The sequence below is a fragment of the Scyliorhinus torazame genome, chromosome 2 (genome assembly GCF_047496885.1).
Source record: "Scyliorhinus torazame isolate Kashiwa2021f chromosome 2, sScyTor2.1, whole genome shotgun sequence".
Taxonomy (NCBI): Eukaryota; Metazoa; Chordata; class Chondrichthyes; order Carcharhiniformes; family Scyliorhinidae; genus Scyliorhinus; species Scyliorhinus torazame.
Window position 1 is genome coordinate 38,957,716 of NC_092708.1, and position 20,469 is coordinate 38,978,184.

Genomic DNA, 20,469 nt, shown 5'->3' on the forward strand with positions numbered 1-20,469 from the left:
ACATGACGTTACGTTTTTATGGCGACCCAGAGTGTAGGCTTCCTTGGCTGGAGTAGTGCACTATAAAATAAATGTGCAATAATGTAGTATGTGCTATGCAAATTTATTGTCATATTTGGGCGATTGTTGTCTGTCTTAGCAATCCTGATAGTGTAATATAAAGTGGTTCGTCATGAGCTGGAGAACTTATTTAACTTTTTTTGGGGAGGGAAATATTTTTATTGGTGTGTTCCAGTTTTGATCAAGTAACAGCTCATGTGTTCCTCATATTTACAGCAGTTTTTACATGATGGCTTCCCCCCCCCCTTTCCTTCCTTGGTAGTTTGGTTCCCCTGTGTTGTGAGTTGGCCCCTGTGTTACCTTCTGCCCCGTATTGTTCTCTGCTTCTTTCTGCTGGGGATTTTCGTTTTTATTGGAGGGGGGGGGGCCTCCGTGACCCTTCCCCCTTCTCCTCATTCTTCGTTTTGTGCTTCCATTGCGCTCTCCCCCCCCCCCCCCCCCCAATAAGACATAGGAGCAGAATTAGGCCACTTGGCCCATCGAGTCTGCTCCACCATTCAATCATTGCTGATATTTTCTCATCCCCTTTCTCCCCATAATCCCTGATCTCCCCCTCCCCCCAATCCGAGTCGCTGTTGGCCTCGAACAAGTCTTGGAACAGGGTGACGAATGACCCCCACACTTTGGAAGTCCTCACCCGACCCTCCATGATGTACTTGATCTTCTCCAGGTGGAGAAATTCCGACAGGTCTGCCAGCTAGTCTGCAGCTGTGGGTGGGGCTACTGATTGCCAGCCGAGCAGGATTCTCCACCGTGCAATTAGGGATAATAATAATAATCACTTATTGTCACAAGTAGGCTTCAACGAAGTTACTGGATACCAAAGCCAGGGCGTCAGCCCTCTTCCCCATATGAAGATCTGGCTGGTCCGATACCCTGAAGATTGCCACTCTCAGGCAAGACTCCACCGTCACTCCCATAACCTTGGACATCGTCTCGAAGAAGGCTGTCCAGAACTCGACAAGTCTGGGGCAGGCCCAGAACATGTGTGTGTGGTTGACTGGACCGCCCTGTCACTGTTCACATTTGTCCTTCACCTCTGGGAAAAATCTGCTCTTTTGGGTTCCAGTCAGGTGGGCTCTGTGCACCACTTTAAACTGCATGAGGCTTAGCGTTGCGCAGGAGGAGGTGTGAGTTGGCCCTGCTCAGTGCTTCGCTCCAGAGTCCCCAACCCACTTCTGTCCCCAAATTGTCGTCTCATTTCTGTCTGGCTTCATCCAGTGGTAGTCTTGTCCTGTCCAACAACCGTCCGTATATGTTCCCACAGCTCCCCTCTCCTTACTGTCTGTGTTGATTTGTTCCTCGAGTAGAGTGCCTCTCAGGGCCCTGGTTACTTTGCTGTCACCTTGAGGAGAACGGGTTTAATTTGGAGGTGCCTGAGCTCCCATCCCGTCATCAGGTCTAGGTTCCCCGTCAGCTCGTCCAAGGTCTCCTGTCTGTCCCCTATGTAAAAGTCCCTAACTTCTAGCGACCGTCCATCCTGTCTCCATTTTTTAAAGGTGGCGTCAAGCATGACTGGCGGGAATTTGTGGTTAGAGCGGATGTGGGGCCATGGAGGACATCTCTGTTCGACCGAAATGCTGCCTCATTTGATTCCTCGTCTTCAGTGTGGCTACCTCCACTGGGCTGGATGTGTGCTTTGATGGGGGGTGGGGGGGATGGAAGCGCTGCCATAGTGAGGGCTCGGAAGGTCGTTCCCTTGCAGGAGGACTCCAGCCTCACCCATTCCATGTTTGGTTCTCGTATCCATCCCCTCAAGATTTCGGCTGTGACCGCCCCAGTGGTAGTATTGTAGGTTCGGCAGGGCCAGGCTGCCCATGTAGTTCCTTCTTTGCCGTGTCGACTTGGGGATCCACTGGTTCTTGCCACTCCACACAAACGCCATAATCATTTTGTCTACTTTGTGGAATTAGGTCTTGGGGATGAAGATCGGTATGGATCTCAACAGAAAGAGGAGCATCAGCAGTACATTCATTTTGATCGTCTGCCCTCACCCCGCCAGGGAAAGCGGGAGTGCATCCCATCTCTGTAGGTCCTTTTTTACTTCCTCCGCCAGACTGGTCAGATTACACTTGTTGGATCTGTATCCAGTCATTGGCTATCTGGATCCCCAGATAGCGGGATTTGTTGAGAGCTAGTTTGAATGGTAGTCCCTCCAGCTCAGGCCCTCCCCATTCGGGTTCACCTGGAATGCCTTGCTCTTGCCCAGGTTTAGTTTGTAGCCCGAGAAGACTCCAAACTCTCTCAGAAGTTGCATGATTGTTTTCAGGTTGTTCTGTGCGTCCAAGATGTAGAGGAGCAGGTCATGCGCATAGAGCGACACTCTCCGCCCCCTCTTTGGATACCCTTCGAGCTCTTTGCACCTCACAGAGCAATGGCCAGTGGTTCGACAGTGGGCATCCCTGCCTTGTGCCTCTGTGTAGCTGGAAGTATTCAGAGCTGGTGGTTTTGGGCCGAACGCTTGCCTTGAGGGCGTTGTACAAGAGTTTCACCCACGAGGTGAATCCTGTCCCCAGCCCAAACCTCTCTAGTACAGGTACTTCCATTCGACTCTGTCAAAGGCCTTTTCTGCATCCAGGGAGACAATCAGAATGTTCTCTCCCCGGAATGGGTCATTATTACATTCAGCAGCTGCCTGATGTTCGCAGTTGGCTGCCAATCCTTGACAGAGCCCGTCTGATCCTCTGCAACTACCCCTGGTATGCAGTTCTTCAGTCTCTTGGCCAGGACTTTCTCGAGTATGTTCGCGTCTACATTAAGTAGCGAAATGGGTCTGTATGATCCACATTCCGTCGAGTCCTTGTCTTTTTTTGTGTATCAGCGATATCGTGGACTTGTGAGTCTGCGAACATGTCCCACAGGTGTGGGGCTAGGGCTGGTGTGAATTTCGTATAGAACCCGTCAGGCCCCAGCGCCTTACCCCGCCTTCATGGAGCTGATGCTCTCCTTGACCTCACCCAGTCCTATTGGTGCTTCCAGCTCCCCCCGCCTATTGTCCCCACGACTGGCAAACCCAGTCCATCAAGGAACCGTTTCATCTCAGCATTCCCGTTGGGAGGTTCGGAGGTGTACAGCCGTCGGTAGAAGGTCTCAAACGCTTGGTTGACTTTTTGCTCGATTACCAGTCTGCCTCTGCTATCCTTCACCTGCGTATTCTCGCTCGTGGCTGCCTGCTTTCTCAGCTGGTGAGCCAGTAGGTGGCCTGCCTTTTCCCTATGTTCGGAGAAGGGCCCCTGTGTCTGGCAGAGTTGGTGCACTGCTTTCCTGGTGGATAGCAGGTTAAAGTCCATCTGTAGCTTTTTCCTTTCCGCCAGAAGCTCTATGGTCGGGGCCTTGGAGTATGTTCTATCAACCTCCAGAATGGAGTTGATCAGTTGTTGCCTGGCCACCCTCTTCCCGATCTCTTTGTGCCTTGTAGGCTATAATCTCTCCCCTAATCACTGCCTTCAGTGCCTCCCAGAACATTGAAGGTGAGACTTTATCGTTCCGGTTATTTGTAACGTACTCGCCGATGGCTTGATATTTTTTGGCTGAAGACCTTATCAGACAGCTGGTCCGTGTCCAACCTCCACGTGGGGCACTGGGCAACCTCACATCCACGTAATGTGGAGCGTGGTCAGAGATAACTATCGCAGAATATTCTGCTCTTACTATTCCTGAAAGCACCGCTTTCCCCACTGCAAAGAGGTCTATCCTCAAGTATGCTTTGTGGACTGGCGAAAAGAGCGATAATTCCCTCTCACCGGGGTGTAGGACATGCCACCGGTCCACTGCCCCCATCTGCTCCATGAATGTTCCCAGTTTCTTATCCATGCCCGTCCTTTTTCCCGATCTGGGGTTCGATCGGTCCGTCAGTGGGTCCTGCACACAGTTGAAGGCGCCGCCTTGATCAGTCAATGCATGTCAATGTCGGGGATTTCCAGTATGGTCTTTTTTATGAAGCCTGTGTCCAAGTTGGGCGCGTACACATTTACCAGAACTACCGGTGCCCCATCTAGGACACTGCTGACCATGACGCACCATCCTCCTTGGTTCGTAACCCTTCTTGTTGCAGTGAACCTCGTCCTCTTACTAATTAATATGGCTACTCCCCTGGCCTTTTTGTCCCATAGCATGAACGGTATGTCTATCCCACCCAGCCCTTTCTTACCCGAAGTGGGTCCTTCTCACTCGGTTGTGTTTCTTGCAGGAAGACTATGTCAGCTTTCAGGCTTCTTGGGTGGGCGAAAACTCTGAATCTTTTCACCGGGCCGTTAAGTCCCTTGACATTCCAGGTGATAATTCTGGTCGGGGGTTTTTGTCTCCCCGCTCCTGGGGATTAACTACACCTACCTGGTGGACATGCCCCTGCACTGTGGGGTTTCCCTTTAATAGAGGGCCGTTCGAAATGGCCACGGTTGCTGTTCTCACCATGAGGCCGGTCCCCTGTGCTGCGGGGTCTCCCTTTGTCCAGGGGGCACCCAACATGGCCGGCAACTGTGTGTATGCCATGTGGTGCGCCCCTGCACTCTGGTATCCCTTTATTTAGGGACCCTGCAAAGTGGCTGCTTATGGCGCCATCTTGTTTCTTCAGCCTGCTCCTCACTTGCCGAAGCCAGCGTGAGATCCACCTCATTTTTCCTGCTCTGTTCCTTTTGTGATCCTTTAACCCGTCCCCTCATCCCCCTTTTACCCTGCGTCGCCCTTTCCCTGTCCCTGTGTCGTCCCCCCTCCCGACCAGGCACTCCCTCCCTGCCGTGACATGCGCCGCGGTCCTTCCTTTCCGTCTTCCCGTGCCAGCTATTTCTGTTAGTGTGGTGGCCTTCCTCCCGGGGTTGGCCATTCCTTCCTTATGCCCCCTGACTGCCCGTTTTCCCTGTTTAAACCCTCACCTGCCTTCCCCAGTCCTCGCTTCTTTCTATGATGCAGTCTTTCTTTAATGGTCGGAACAAGGCAGCGCAGCCCCACCCAAACATCCTCACTGCCCAATGAGTCTTTTGCTCTTTCACAGTCTTTCCCTGCACAACTCTCATCGTTGCCGTGCCTGTCCCGTGTCCAGGTCATTGGTTCTGACTAATTCATTTGCTTCCTCCGGGGAGTTAAAGTAGTGTTGTTTTTTTTTGGTACGTGACCCAGAGCCTAGCTGGGAACAGCATACCAAAACATACCCCCTGTGGTATTATAGGTATTACGGTACCTGACAGGCTAAAGCACCATTGGTGGAAACTGTATGATTTCTATTGGTAGAATGTATGATAGCTCCGCCCTGATAGGCGGGGTATAAGAACCCGTGCTGCCCCAGCAGCCTTCATTCTGTACCTGAGCTGCTGGGGGAAACATCTAGCTTATTAAAGCCTTCAGTTGGACTACAACCTCGCTTTAGTGGTCATTGATCGTGCATCAATTTAATAAGCTAGTTTTTTTAAGAAGAAAGGATGGAGCTCCGAATCAAGCCGGAGTGTCTGCAACTTAGCCCCCACGCGGCGAACTCAGCGGCAATCTTTAAGCACTGGCTGGCGTGCTTTAAAGGGTATCTCGAGACGGCCGAAAACGCACCCACGGGAGAGCAGAAACTGCACGTCCTGCACTCAAGGGTGAGCCCGGAGATTTATACCCTTATCGAGGAAGCGGAAGACTTCGTGCGGCAATGGAGCTGCTAAAAGGACACTATATTCGCCCGGTAAACCAGGTCTACGCCCGGCACCTGCTTGCAACAAGGCGACAAACCCCTGGGGAATTGCTGGAGGAATTCTACCGTGCACTCCTGGTGTTGGGCAGAAGCTGCGGCTGCCCGCAAGTTTCGGCGAGCGAACACACAGAACTCTTAGTCCGGGATGCTTTCGTGGCAGGTATACTATCGTCACAAAACCGCCAGCGCCTGTTAGAAAAGGACACCCTGGGTCTCAGGGAGGCACGGGCCTTTGCAGGCTCCCTGGACGTGGCCTCCGGGAACGCCTGCGCTTACGTTCTCGACCGCGTGGCAGCCCCCTGGGCAGCGTGGAACCCCTCCGCGGCCGACCGCGAGACTACCCCCACAGGACTGCGCTGTAAGGCGGCCTAGCAACCCCGAGGGGCCCCGCTGCTACTTTTGCGGGCAGGCAAAGCACCAGCGCTGCCCGGCCCCCTCATCCACCTGCAAGGGATGCGGCAAAAAGGGCCATTTCGTGGGGGTATGCCAGGCCAGGGCAGTTGCCGCGGTCTCCGGCGGCGAATGCGGACCGCAACCACTAACTTCTCCATGGGCCCCGTGCGGCCAGCGGTCGCCGCCATCTTCATATCCCAGGGCCACGTGCGCCATCTTGTTCCGCGGACGCCACGTTGGAGGGATGGGCGCCGCCATTTTGTCCACCCCCAGCCATGTGCGACCAATGGGAGAAGCCATCTTGGATGAGCCCCCAGGACCACAGCTCGGCCGACCACACACTGCCACGAAGAGAACTCTCAACTGCTGCGACTAGCCTCGGTGACTCTGGATCAGTCTCGGCATCAAAGACTCTCAACTGCTACGACGACCGTACTCATCAACGGGCATGAGACGTCCTGCCTAATCGACTCTGGGGGCACGGAGAGCTTCATGCACCCTGACACAGTACCTCTCCTCATCCACCCCATTAATCAAAAAATCTCCCTGGCTTCTGGTTCGCACTCCGTGGAGATGAAGGGGTATTGTGCAGCAAACCTCACAGTCCAGGGAAGGGAGTTCAAAAATATCCGTCTCGACGTCCTTCCCCACCTCTGCACGGCTACACTCCTGGGTTTAGACTTTCAGTGTAACCTTCAAAGTCTGACCTTCCAATTCGGCGGCCCTATACCCCCCTTACTTTCTGCGGCCTCGCGACCCTTAAGGTCGACCCGCCTTCCCTGTTTGCGAACCTCACCCCGGATTGCAAACCCGTCGCCACCAGGAGCAAACGCTACAGTGCCCAGGACCGGATCTTTATTAGGTCAGAGGTCCAAAGGCTACTGAGGGAAGGGGTCATTGAAGCCAGTAACAGCCCCTGGAGAGCTCAAGTAGTGGTGGTAAAGGCTGGGGAGAAGCATAGGATGGTCATCAACTAAGTCAGACCATCAACAGGTTTACGCAGCTGGACGCGTACCCTCTACCCCGCATATCCGACCTGGTAAACAGGATCGCGCATTATAAGGTCTTCTCCACGGTGGACCTCAAGTCTGCCTACCACCAGCTCCCCATTCACACTAGTGACCGCAAATACACTGCCTTCGAGGCAGATGGGATGCTCTATCACTTCTCCAGGGTTCCCTTCGGTGTCACTAACGGTGTCTCAGTCTTCCAGCGTGAGATGGACTGAATGGTTGACCGGTACGGTTTACAGGCAACATTCCCGCATCTCGATAATGTCACCACCTGCGGCCATGACCAGCAGGACCACGACACCAAGCTCCGGAAATTTCTCCAGACCGCTAAAATCCTTAACCTTAGATACAGCAAGGATAAATGCGTGTTTAGCACCGACCGTCTAGCCATCCTCGTAGTGCGAAATGGAGTTATAGGCCCCGACCCTGAATGCATGCGCCCCCTTATGGAGTTCCCCCTCTCTCACTGCTCCAAGGCCCTGAAACGTTGCCTAGGTTTTTTTAGCTTCTACGCCCAGTGGGTCCCCAACTACACGGACAAGGCCCGTCCCCTGATCCAATCCCCAGATTTTCCCCTGTCGATAGAGGCCCACCAGGCCTTCAGCCGCATCAACTCAAACATTGCAAAGGCCACGATGCAAGCCATTGACTAGTCCCTCCCCTTCCAGGTCGAGAGCGATGCGTCCGACGTAGCTCTGGCGGCCACTCTCAACCAAGCGGGCAGACCCGTGGCCTTCTCTCGTACCCTCCATGCTTCTGAAATCTGCCACTCCTCAGTTGAAAAGGAGGCCCAGGCCATAGTAGAAGCTGTGCGACATTGGAGGCATTACCTGGCCGGCAGGAGATTCACTCTCCTCACTGACCAACGGTCGGTTGCTTTCATGTTTGATAATGCACAGCGGGCCAAGATTTAAAAAAAATGACAAGATCTTGCGGTGGAGGATCGAACTCTCCACCTACAACTACGAGACCTTGTATCGTCCCGGGAAGCTAAATGAGCCCCCTGACTCCCTGTCCCACGGCACATGTGCCACCGCACAAGTGGACCACCTCCAAGCCCTCCACGAGGACCTCTGCCACCCGGGGGTCACTCGCTTTTTCACATTTTGTCAAGACCCGCAACCTGCCCTACTCCATCGAGGAGGTCAGGACAGCCACCAGGGACTGCCAAATCTGCGCGGAGTGCAAACCGCACTTCTATCGACCAGAGAATGCGCACCTGATAAAGGCTTCCCGTCCCTTTGAACACCTCAGCATGGACTTCAAAGGCCCCCTCCTCTCCACCGACCGCAACACGTACTTCCTGAACGTAATTGATGAGTACTCCCGGTTCCCATTCGCCATCCCCTGTCCCGACATGACCGCAACCACCGTCATCAAGGCCCTCCATAGCATCTTTGCACTGTTCGGGTTCCCCGTTTACATACACAGTGATAGGGGGTCCTCCTTTATGAGCGACGAACTGCGTCAATTCCTGCTCAGCAAGGGCATCGCCTCGAGCAGGACGACCAGTTACAACCCCCGGGGTAACGGACAGGTAGAGAGGGAGAACGGAACGGTCTGGAAGACCGTCCTACTGGCCCTACGGTCCAGGAACCTCCCAGTCTCCAGCTGGCAAGAAGTCCTCCCGGATGCCTTCCACTCCATCCGGTCACTGCTTTGTACGACCACCAATCAGACACCTCACAAACGTCTCCTTGTCTTCCCCAGGAAGTCCTCCTCTGGGACCTCGCTCCCGACCTGGTTGGCAGCTCCCGGACCCATCCTGCTCTGAAAACACGTGTGGGCGCACAAGCCGGACCCGTTGGTCAAGAGGGTCCATCTGCTCCATGCTACCCCCCAGTACGCCTATGTGGCGTACCCCGACGGCCGACAAGATATGGTCTCCCTACGGGACCTGGCGCCCGCCAGAACCCCACGCACATTCCAGCCGCCATTCCCACCCTCCCCTCCCCCGCAGCACATTACAGGAGGATCGGTCCTTCCGCCGGCCCTGTCTAGGCCCCCCCACCCACCGATGCTCCCCCACAGGCGCTCCCTTCCCAGGTCAACCATTTTCCCCGCCAGTGCCATCTAGGGGTGCTGAAGCTGCCATGGGAGATCGAAGCCACGCTCCCGGAGTCACAGACACCCGAGCCTCCACCGGAGTCACCACCGAAGCTCTGACGATCGCAGAGGACGACCAGGGCCCCCGATCGACTGATTGCTTCATTTTAATTGTAATCTGTAAATATAAACCATCAAATGTATATAGCTCTCAGAATTGTAAATAGTTACTAAACACTGTATGGGGGTATTACTGTACCTCCATAACTAATTATACCATGTTGCTATGTTTTGTAGTTTCAGGCCACCACCCCCGCCGGACTCTTTTTTTTTTAAACGGGTGAATGTGGTATTATAGGTATTACGGTACCTAGAATATAGAACATAGAAAAATACAGCACAGAACAGGCCCTTCGGCCCACGATGTTGTGCCGAACCTTTGTCCTAGATTAATCATAGATTAATTGACAGGCTAAAGCACCATTGATGGAAATTGTATGCTTTCTATTGGTAGAATGTATGATGGCTCCGCCCTGATAGGCGGGGTATAAGAACCTGTGCCGTCCCAGCAGCCTTCATTCTGTACCTGAGCTGCTGGGGGAAACATCTAGCTTATTAAAGCCTTCAGTTGGACTACAACCTCGCTTTAGTGGTCATTGATCGTGCATCACCCCCTTCTTGTGCAGGACCGATATCGTCTGGTTAAGCTTGGCCCTGCGTTTTGCTAGTTCTGCCCCAATGTCCTGGTAGATTCTGATTTTGTGTCCTTCCCAGGTGCTTGTGTCGTCTGGCATGCCCACCATACGATCTTCTCACGGTCCTGATATTGGTTGAGTTTTGTGATAATCGCCCTTGGCTGCTCCCCAGCCTTGGGTTTCGGTCTGAGTGACCTGTGTGCTCTGTCGAGCTTTGGGGTTTGGGGAAGCTGACTCTCCTGACTAGGTTGCCCAGTATTTGGACGATGTAGTCCGTCGGGTCTTTGCCTTCGATAACTTCCGGCAGGTCCACGATCCGAATATTTTGTCATTAGGACCTGTTCCCCTGGTCCTCAATTTTCCCCCAGCCATGATTGAAGGGTGGAGCAGACTTGATGGGCCAAGTGGTCTAATTCTGCTCCTATGTCTTATGGTCTTATGGACCGCCACCAACCTTTTTTACTTCTGTCTCCAGGGCGACGATTCTGTCACTGGTTCGATGAGGCCTTTCCCAGGTCGAGGATCGACCTCTCCTGAGTCGCCACTTTCTTCCCCAGCCCACTGATTGCCTTCTGTATGGTGGCCGTTGCCTCTGCCACTGCCACCTTGACCCCCACCTGGATTTCTATCCTGATCGCCTGCTTCATGGCAGTCAGCACCTTTATCAGGAAGCTCTTCCATCCGTCTCCAGGTGGTTTGGGGAAGACCGATGCTTGGGTCGCTGGCTGTACTCTCTCCTGGGTGACCGGTGGCCCCTTCACCTCGTGGACCTGCTGTCTCGTCCGCCTGCTAGTCGTGGCACTTTCCGCTGCTTCTGCCATCTCTTCGGCCCCTTGAGCTCCCGTTTGCTGGCACCTTTTCTTGGTTGCCCTCTCTATTGAGGGATTTATTCCTTTGAAATTTGGGCAAAATTCGACTAACCGTGCCTTTTATTTTGTCCTGGCTTGAGGGGAGCCACCCAATGTGCGCCGGCTCAGCAAATCATTGTCACCGGTACTCAGAAGTCAGCTTTCCTTTTACATACCAAGGAAAAGTTATGTTCCTCGCTCCACTCTCTTTTTCCCCCCTTTTTTCTTTAGTTTACTTAACTTTTCTTCTCTTTCTCTCGGGGAGGTTGGTGAACTTGGTCTAGCTGGTCTGCCTGGATCTGAGCTCCTCACTGGCCCTGCTTGGGCCCCGGTTGAACTTTCTCGAGCCACACTTATTGGCATTCTGCTCTCTCGCCACGATCCTCGGTTCCCAAACTCCACGGCAGGTTTTTCTGCTGAGGTCATCCGATTTTTGTTTTTTATTTTTTAAAACCGGGTTTCCCTTTGACTACCCGGAAGTCTCAACTGACTATTTTGATCTGGTATTTTGATGTTCTGGTAGAACTTCCTACAGTCCCATTGAATATTTTGCACTGCCTGGCTGATCTTCGTCCAACTAGAAATGTGTGTGAGACAAGTGAATCTCATTTCCTCCCTATGCCGTATACTCCATAGTTCACCATAAACTTTCGCTACTGAGATAGTGGCACCTAGATTATTTGTGACCTAAATGTGAAATAATGGAATTTTTCAGGCCGAAGGAGGGGGGTGGAAAGAGCGAGGGATCTAGACATTTCTCATCCTTAATTACCTTCAAAAATTGGCACTGTCTTGAGTCGCTGATACATGCAGTGAAGCTGCTACAAAAATGCTGCTGGGCAAGATTTTTGACGCAGTGATGATGGAATAACCAACATAATTCTAGGTCTGAACGATATATTACTTGGAGGGGAGCTGGAAGTGATTGAATTGTCATTCCTCTGGTGTCGTTGTCATAGACTTTGGAAGTGCTAATAAAGAAACCTTGGCAAGTGCATACTTTAGACATTCATGCTGTAGCCAATGGTGTCCTGGTGTGGATATATTACATCACACTAGAAAACCTTGGGGCCAGGCACTCACTGCCAAATACCCAGCATATGACTTGCTCTTGCCACTGTGATATTTATTTGCCACACAGTTAAGTTGTTGGTTAATAGAGAACCAGAGGGTTTTGGTGGTCAAGGACTCGAGGATATATACAAGCTATATGACAAATAGACTATTTGACCCAATCAGTCCATGGCGGACGTGGAATGGTGATACCACTAAATGTTAACTGCAGGTGGTTCAGCCCTCTTGTTGGGAATGATAATTGCTGCTTGACATTTGTATGGCGCAAATGGTAATTGCAACTTTTTAACCTATGCCTCGATATTATCCCCGGGGAGGGGGGGGAGGGTGGGGGGGGGAATGGATCGCTTCATTAAATGATGAATTGTAGTTGGAGCTGTACACCATCAGCAAAGCACCCCACTTCTGACCTTTTCTTAAGGTCATTAACGACGAAGCTAAACAGTTTGGCTCAATTCTGGGATGAGATTGTTGACCTCAGCAACCGTAATTGCCTTCCTTTTGTGTCAGTTATGACTCCAGCCACTAGAGAGTTGTGACCCCATCCCACTGATTCCAGTTTTACTGGACCTCCTTGGTGCTATGCTGAGCCCTGATATTAAGACAACCATTTTTCTGAAATTCAACTCCTAGAATCAAAGAATCCCTACAGTGAAGAATTACATCATTTGGTCCATTGAGTCTGCAGCGACCCTCTGAAAGAGTACCCTACCTAGGCCCAATCCACTGCCCTGTCCCTGCAATCCCACCTCACCGTTGGGCATTGGGGGCAATTTATGATGGCCAAGCCAACTAACCTGCACATCTTTGGACTGTGGGAGGAAACTGGAGCACGCGGAGGAAACCCTCGCAGACACGGGAAGAATGTGGAAACTCCACACAGTCCCCCAAGATCAGAATGGAGCCCAGGCCCCTGGTGCTGTGAGGCAGCAGTACTAACCATTGTGCCACATTCTGCCTGTCTTGTGTTTGAACCACTGCTGTTTTAAGGTCTGGAGCCAGATTGCCCTGGTGGATTAGTGCAGTTTTTTAGCTCTGTTGGTGACTCCTCCTATCACTTTATTGTTAATTGGAAGAAAGCTGTTACAAGGGTGGTTGAATGGGTTGGATTCATTTTGTTTTTAATGGAGAGGACATACCTGGGCAAATATCTATTATTTTGTTTTAAATACTTTATTCCAAACATGTAAAAAAACAGCAACCTATGCACACCAACTCACAAACTCTCAGTGCACAGTTTGTACAATTTTCCCCCTTTTTACCCCCATCCCGCGACAAACAGTTCCTCAAACATTGTCATGAACAGCCCCCACCGCATCTCGGAGCCCTCCTCTGACCCCCTCAAGTCAAACTTAATCTTTTCCAACCGTAGAAAGTTGTACAAGTCTTCTGCTCGGCCGAGGCCATGGGGTCGATCCCGGCCCCGGGTCATTGTCCATGTGGAGTTTGCACGTTCTCCCCATGTCTGCGTGGGTCTCACCCCACAATCCAAAAAGGTGTGTGAGGTAAGTGGATTGGCCACGCCAAATTGCCCCTTTATTGGTAAATAAATAAATAAATAGATAGGTAACCTTTATTGTCACAAGTAGGCTTACATTAACACTGAAGTTACTGTGAAAAGCCCTTAGTCGCCACATTCTGGCGCATGTTCTGGTACACGGAGGGAGCATTCCGAATTCTCAGCTGGTACGGGAATTGAACCCGCACTGCTGGCCTTGTTCTGCATCACAAACCAGCTGTCTAGCCCACTGAGCTAAACCAGCCCATCACTGAATTAAGCCAGCCCAGAATTCTCAGCTGGTACAGGAATTGAACCCGCGCTGCTGACCTTGTTCTGCATCACAAACTGCTGTCTAGCTACTAAGTGAAACCGTTTTTCTGGGTACTTTAAATTTATATTAGAAAAATTATCTATTGTAGGTCAATTACAGGGGTGATGGATGAATGGGACTTCCTACAATTTAGGATATAGACAGCAGACATTTGAATGAGCTTTAATTTATGGAAGGCAAAAGATGGGAGACCAGCCAGGAGGGCATTTAAATAGTCAAGTCTAACGGTAATGGAAATAGAATTAAGGTTTCAGCAGCAGGGCTAGAGTCAAGTGAAATGGATGTAGGAGCTCAAGGTCATGGATAAGGGATAAGGGATCAGGGGTTATGGGGATCAGGCAGGAGAATGCGGATGAGAAAAATAATCAGCCATGATTGAATGGCGGAGCCGACTCGATGGGCCGAGTGGCCTAATTCTGCTTCTATGTCATACGAGTGGGTTGTGATCAAAAACTCATCTCTGTATCAAATACAGCACCAAGTCTGGTTCAGCCTCAAGACAGTTAGAAAGCTGGAGTTCGAAGAGTTCGTAATGCACATCGAAGTCAATATTTAGAAGAAATTTCTGCTCATTGGTACAGTATGTTGGATAATCAGTGCGACAAATCAGACAGTGAAGAGTGTGACAGAGAGGTGGTGTGGTAGAGCTGGTGTTGTAGCATGTGGAACTTGATGTGTTGTTTACAGATAATGGCTGGAATTTTCTGGCTGTTGTCACCAGTGGGATCTTCCAGTCCCGTCGCCGGCAGGGGGTGTATCGAACAAGAATCCCGTTGACCCTCCGTCGGTCAAAGGCAGGCCCCCTCCACTCCAGCCAAATATGCCGTGGAGGGGGCGGAAAATCCACTGAAGGTTGCCATGGGGCAGCATGTAAATGAGAAATGGGAGTTGGCCAAGGGGCAGCAATACAGGGCAAGAGAATATAAACTCTTATTTGTGATTCTCTGATTACTACTGGATAATAATGGAAGCATGCCCACCCAACTAAGTGAGAGAGCAAAGGCGTTGGAGAAAAGTGGTGTGGTCAATCTTGGCAAAACGTCCCAAGACATTGCATGAGAGTGCAATTAGAGAAGCATTGACACTGAACCACATAGATATTGGATTATGTGGCTAAGACCTTGATTAAAGAAAGAGGTTTTATAAAGTGTCTTTATTAAGGAGAGAGATGCAGAGAGGATTGGGAGACATTGTCAGAGCTGAAAGCACAGCTGCTGATTGTGGGTGAAGGAAATGGGGGATGCACAAGAGGCCAGAACTGGAGAAGCATAGAGTTATCTGCGGATTGTAGGACTGGAGGAGCTTAGAGATGTAAAGAAGAAAATTGCAGTCACCAGGGAAGTGGTACTGAATAAATTGTTGGATCTGCGGGCTGATGAATCCCAGATCCTGATGAACTTCATCCTAGGGTATTATAAGACTATCTAGTGCAGTGATGGGTAACCTAGGCTCGTGAGTGGGCCACAAGAGTGCCCCCCTCCATCTCTGGGCGGCACAATTGAAAGCAGGCTTGTTCATTAACCATTACACTGTGAATGAGATTAAATAAATGTAATACACACCAAATATTTCAGAACTTTTGAATATGCTTAATCATTCATATATTAATAGAACTATCAACTTCAAAGATAACTAAAGGAATATTTATGCTTTGGAAGCAGAGGGAGCATGGCTTTCAGTTTTAGTTTCAAAGTTTCTCAAAGAACAATACAGCACAGGAACAGGCCCTACAGCCCTCAAAGCATGTACCAGTCATGATACCACCCTTGGGGGCAACACGGTGGCGTAATGGTTAGCACTGCCGCCTCACGACACTGAGGTCCCAGGTTCGGTCCCGACTCTGGGTCACTGTCCGTGTGGAGTTTGCACATTCTCCCTGTGTTTGTGTGGGTTTCACTCCCACAACCTAAAGATGTGCAGGGTAGGTGGATTGGCCACGCTAAATTGCCCCTTAATTGGAAAAAATTAATTGGGTACTCTAAATTAATTTTTTTTAAATGATATCACCCTTGGCCAAAACCCTTAGCACTTCCCAGTGCCTTATCATGGAATCATAGACTTTACAGTGCGTAAGGAGGCCATTCGCCCCACTGAGTCTGCACCGGCCCTTGTAAAGAGCACCTTTTCTAAGCCCACATATCCACCTTTTCCCTGTAACCCCACTCAACCTTTTTTTTGGACACTAAGGGCAATTTACCATGGCCAATCCACCTAACCTGCACATCTTTGGGCTGGGAGGAAACCGGAGCACCCGGAGGAAACCCACACAAACACGGGGAGTTTGCCGGGAATCGAACCTGGCACCCCGGAGCTGTGAAACAACGGTTTCTATACCAACGGCCCTATCCTTTTATACCCATCCTATCCATGTATTTGTCGAGATGCCTTTTGAACACCTTTAATGCATCTGCATCCACAACCTCCCCTGGCAGCGCGTTCCAGGCACTTGCCACCCTCTGGAGGGGGGGGGGGGGGGGGGGAACTGCCTCGCATATCTCCTCTAAACTTTGCCCCACAGACCTTAAATCTGTGCCCCTAGTGACTGACCCCCTCCACCCTAGGAAAGAGTACCTGCCCATCCACTGTCTATGCCTTTCATAATCTTGTAGACCTCTACCTGGTCAACTCTCAACCTCCGTTGTTCAATGAAAACAGTCCTAGTCTATTCAGCCTCTCCTCATAGCTAACATCCTCCAGACCAGGCAACATCCTGGTAAACCTCCTCTGCACCCTCTCCAAAGCCTCCTCATCCTTCTGATTGCGTGCCGACCAGAACTGTGCACAACATTCCAAGTGCGGCCTTATCAAGGTTCTATACAATTTAGTATTTCTTGCCAGTTTTATACACTCGTTGCCCCGTCCAATGGAAGCAAGCATTCCATATGCTTTCTTTATACTCTTCAAGGGTTTTGTCTGTCCCCACCCTTCTAGACCCTACAAAAGCCTCCTTTTTCTTTTAAATGAGGTTCACAATATCCCTCGTTACCCAAACCCCAAAGCTCCCTAAACTTCCCATAATTATCCTTTGTTCTTTCAGGAACGGGACTTTCCTGAATCCTGATCAACTGTCGCTTGAAAGTCTCCCACATGTCCGATGTTGATTTACGCTCCAACAGCCGCACCCGATCCAAATTCTTCAATTCTTGTCTAATGTTATCGTAATTTGCCTTTCCCCACTTTAGCACCTTTACCCTCATCCCTATCCAAAAGTACCTTAAAACTTGCGGAATTGTGGTCACTACCCCCAAAATGTTCTCCGACTGAAACCTCAACCACCTGTCCAGGCTCATTCCCCAATACCAGGTCCAGTACTGCCCCTTCCCGAGTTAGACTATCTACATATTGCATCAAGAGACCTTCCTGGATACACCTTACAAACTCTGCCCCATCCATCCCTTAGCACTAAGTGAGTCTCAGTCAAAATAGGGGAGGTTAAAATCCCCTACCACAACAACCCTGTTACTTTTGCACCTATCCAAAATCTCTTCTATCTCTCGCTGGCAGTTGGGGAGCCTGTAATAAACCCCTAACATTGTGATTGCCCCCTTCCTGTTCCTGAGCTCTACCCAGATGGCCTCATTGAGCCCTCCAAGGTGTCCTCCCGCAGTACAGCGATAATGATCTCAACTAGTAATGCTACTCCCCCATCCTTTTTACATCCCTCTCTATCTCTCCTGAAGCATCTATATCCTTCAGCTGCCAATCCTGCCCTTCCATTAACCACGTTTCAGTAATAGCCACAACATCGTAGTTCCAAGTGCTAATCAGTGCTCTTAAGTTCATCTGCCTTACCTGGTATACTTCTGGCGTTGAAACAAATACACTTCAAACCACTGTGTTTGAGCAGACGGGGTGATGTTGTTGTTCTCTTATTTTTGTTTTCTATTTCCCCATCAGTTATTATACCTTCTGAGCTAATGTTCTGGTTTCTCTCCACTCTTTCCCCCCCCCCCCCCCCCCCCCCCCCTCCACCGTCCACCCCCAGTCCGCCCCGCCATTCTAGTTTAAATCCTTCCGAGTGACTCTCGCAAACCACCCAGCCAGGATATTGGTTCCCCTCCAGTTTAGATGCAACCTACTTCTTGTACAGGTCCCACCTGCCCCGGAACAGATCCCAATGGTTCTAAAATCCTCCCTCCTACACCACCAGTTTAGCCACGTATTTAGCTGCACTATCCTCCTATTTCCAGCCTCACTGGCACGTGGCACAGTGTGTAATCCTGAGATTACTACCCTAGAGAGTTGTGCTTTTTAGCTTGCTGCCTAACTTCCTGACCACCTCCTGCAGGCCTTGTTGCTCTTCCTGCCTATGTCGTTGGTACCTATGTGTACTACGACCTATGGCTGTTCATCTCTCCCTTCAGGATGTCCTGTGTTCATTCAGAGACATCCCTGGCACCAGGGAGGCAACATACCATTTTGGAGTCTCTTTAACGTCCTCATAAGCGTCTATCTGTGCCCCTTACTATAGAGTCCCCTATAACTATCGCTCCCCTGCACTTTACCCTCCCCCGCTGAGCAACAGAGCCAGTTGTGGTGCCATTGTTTTGGCTCCTGTTGTTCCAAAACGGTATACATGTTAGAGAGGGGGACAGCCACAGGGGATTCCTGCGCTAACTGCCTGCCCTTTCTAGCGGCCACCCATGTGTCTGCCTGCACCTTGGGTGTGATCACGTCTCTATAACTCCTATCTATGTCACTTTCTTGCATGCTCATAAGTGCATGCACCTGCTGCTCCAACCGAATGACTGGTTCTGTGAGGAGCTGCCGTTGGTTTCACTTCCTGCAGACGTAGCCGACCGGAATGTTGGAAGTGTCGTGGATCTCCCACATCTCACAGTTAGAGCACTGCACCTCGCTGAGTGACGTTTAAGCACTAGTTAATTAATTTAAAGTAAATGCTTATTAAATTATTATTGGGTTAAGTTACAATTAACTTTATTATTTACAATACTCTTTATTATTCCCACAAGTAGGCTTACATTAACACTGCAGTGAAGTTACTGTGAAAATCCCCTAGTCGCCACACTAAGGCGCCTGTTCGGCAGAATTCAGAATATCCAAATTACCTAACAGCATGTCTTTTGGGACTCATGGGAGGAAACCGGAGCACCTGGAGGAAACGCACGCAGACATGGGGACAACGTGCAGACCCCGTACAGACAGTGACCCAAATCGGGAATCGAACCTGGCACTGTGAAGCAACAGTGCTAACCACTGTGCTACCATATGGTCGCTGGCTAGATTCCTACTGTAAAATTAAATGCTAAATACTAATCTCCGCCTCAGGTTTCATTACTCTTCTACCTTCTTCATTAATTAGTTTTTTCAATGTTTTGTTGTGTGCAACAAAACTACGCAAATGGAAATTAGAGGAATGTGGCAATTCTACACATAGGCAATGGTCACCAAAATGTCTCCTGGATCGCTTTCAGAGCCCAGATAGGCCACACGTGCCCCCCAGGCTGCAGGCTGCCCACCACTGGTCTAGTGACATAGTTGCTCCATTGGTTTTAGATTCCCCAAACTCCCTAGATTTGATGAGGGTCCCATTAAATTTGAAGTTAGCAAATGTAACTCCATTATTTAAAAAGGGAGAGAGAGATAAAACCAAGAAACTACAGGCCAGTTAGTTTATCATCTGTCGCAAGGAAAATGTTAGCTATCATTAAAGAAGTTATAGCAGACCCCTTGGCTCAAGGTAATCAGACAGAGTCAACATGGTTTTGTGAAAGGGAAATCAAGTTTAACCAACTGGTTGGAGTTGTTTGAGGAAGTAATGTGCTGTGGATTAAGGGGAACCAGTTAATGTACTGTACTTAGACTTCCAGAAGGCATTTGCTAAAGTGCCACACCAAAGCTTATTGTGGAAAATAAAAGTTAATTTTATAGGGGGTTATATTAGCATGGATAAAAGCTAACAGGAGGTCAAGAGTAGGCATAAATGGGACTATTTTCAGATTGGAAAGATGTAACAAGTGGTATGCTGCCAGGATCAGTGCTGGGACCTCAACTGTTATAGTTTGTATAAATAACTTGGATGAAGGGATGGATGCCAAATTTGCAGATGACATGAAGGGCGGAAAGCAAATTGTGAAGTAGACATAAAGAGCTACAGAAATAAATAGGTTAAATGAGCGGGCAAAGATCTGGCAAATGGAGTATAATTTAAGAGAATGTGAAATTGTCCATTTTGACACCAAGAATAAAAAACAAGCATATTAGCTAAATGGTGAGAGATTGCAGAGTGCTCAGGTGCAAAGTGATCTGGATGTTGTCAGGATCTTCCTGTTTAAACCCAGTTTGATCCCTGTTCCCCCTTTTTTGCCAGTGTAATTTTTAACCATGGATGATTAATGAGCCTGTGACTTGAATGCAGACTTTGCCTTTAATTCAAACTGGAGAGATCAGTGATGACTCCGTTTGACTGACTTGGCGGGCAGCCAACGAACTGGCTCAAAATGCTGAGCTTCGATAACCAGTGGTGATTGGTTCTGATTTCTCTGGAAAGTCTCTCTCCCCAGTCAGGCTGGGTTGTTTTGGTTTCATTTTTGGTTCAGAAGCTGGAAGAAGCATTTCTGCTTTTCTGATGCACTGTATTTTTAAAGAGAGATTTCTCTCTCCCCAGTAAGGCTGGATGTCATTTTATTGAAACTGCAAAGGATTCAGGTCAAAACTCGGGCTGGAAGCTGCGTTTGATGCGAGACAAAGGGTCTTAAGAGAGAAGTAGACTTAAAGTTGGGCCTTTCAGTTGTAGGCCCAGTTTAATAACGGCTAAAGTGTCTCTCCAGAAAATATCCAACTGCCTGTGAATACTTAATGACATTGACAGCTGTACAC

At 49.9% G+C, this 20,469-nt stretch overlaps 1 protein-coding gene across 6 annotated transcripts in view; it reads left to right on the forward strand.

Annotated features, from left to right (window-relative positions):
- Window positions 1-20,469, forward strand: part of ptpn4a (protein tyrosine phosphatase non-receptor type 4a) — a 428,661-nt gene that overhangs the window by 169,560 nt on the left and 238,632 nt on the right. The window lies entirely within an intron of this gene.